This window comes from Morus notabilis, unplaced genomic scaffold (assembly GCF_000414095.1).
Source record: "Morus notabilis unplaced genomic scaffold, ASM41409v2 Scaffold1072, whole genome shotgun sequence".
NCBI classification, from domain to species: domain Eukaryota; kingdom Viridiplantae; phylum Streptophyta; class Magnoliopsida; order Rosales; family Moraceae; genus Morus; species Morus notabilis.
The window spans coordinates 91,122-92,044 of record NW_010367092.1 but is presented as its reverse complement, the minus strand read 5'-3'; positions in this window follow the sequence as shown (position 1 = coordinate 92,044).

Genomic DNA, 923 nt, shown 5'->3' with positions numbered 1-923 from the left:
ATAAATAAATAGTTAAAAATGTAAATAAAATATCTTTTCATAAGCATTATTTTTATAAGTATTTTCTCGTTCACTTCGCTGATTCGAGTTTAGAATTCGAGTTGAGATGTGATTTTATGTGAGAGCTTTTTACTGTAGCAAAAAAATTAGATGTGATTGATTGTGAGAACTTTTTACTGTAGAAAAACTCGAATTCTAAACTCGAATCAGCGAAGTGAACGGAGCAGATTGATCTTTTCATAAGCATTATTTTTATAAGTATTTTCTCGTTCACTTCGCTGATTCGAGTTTAGAATTCGAGTTGAGATGTGATTTTATGTGAGAGCTTTTTACTGTAGCAAAAAAATTAGATGTGATTGATTGTGAGAACTTTTTACTGTAGAAAAACTTGAATTCTAAACTCGAATCAGCGAAGTGAACGGAGCAGATTACTTGTTGTAAAAATCTTATTAAAATTAAAAATATTTTAAAGTTGTTTATTTAAACAAATTTAAAGTGTGACTTTTAGACTAAAAATTTATTTAATTAGTTAATTTAAATTTACGTAATTTTATATGAAAATATTTTATTATAATAAAAAAATTAAATATTATTATTTTTAAAATTTTTTTCCTATAATAAAACTCAGAATTTAATACGGCCGTGAATACGCTTTCTGTACCGGCCTTAAAAAGCGCCTCTCTCTTCCGTCTTCTAAGACCACCCCCTCTGTCTCTTTTGCTTGTAACACAATGCTTCCATTTTTCGCTCACAATAATAAGCCCATATAGCAGTTTCCATTACTTATAAATAAAGTGTTTTTTTCTTTCGGTGGGTTCTCAAAGTTATGGATTTTGGGGTAGTGGGTTTGGATCATGGATTGGGGGTCTCTTCTTCTTCTTCTCCTTCTTCTTCTTTAGACGCTGGTTTTGCTTCCCACATTT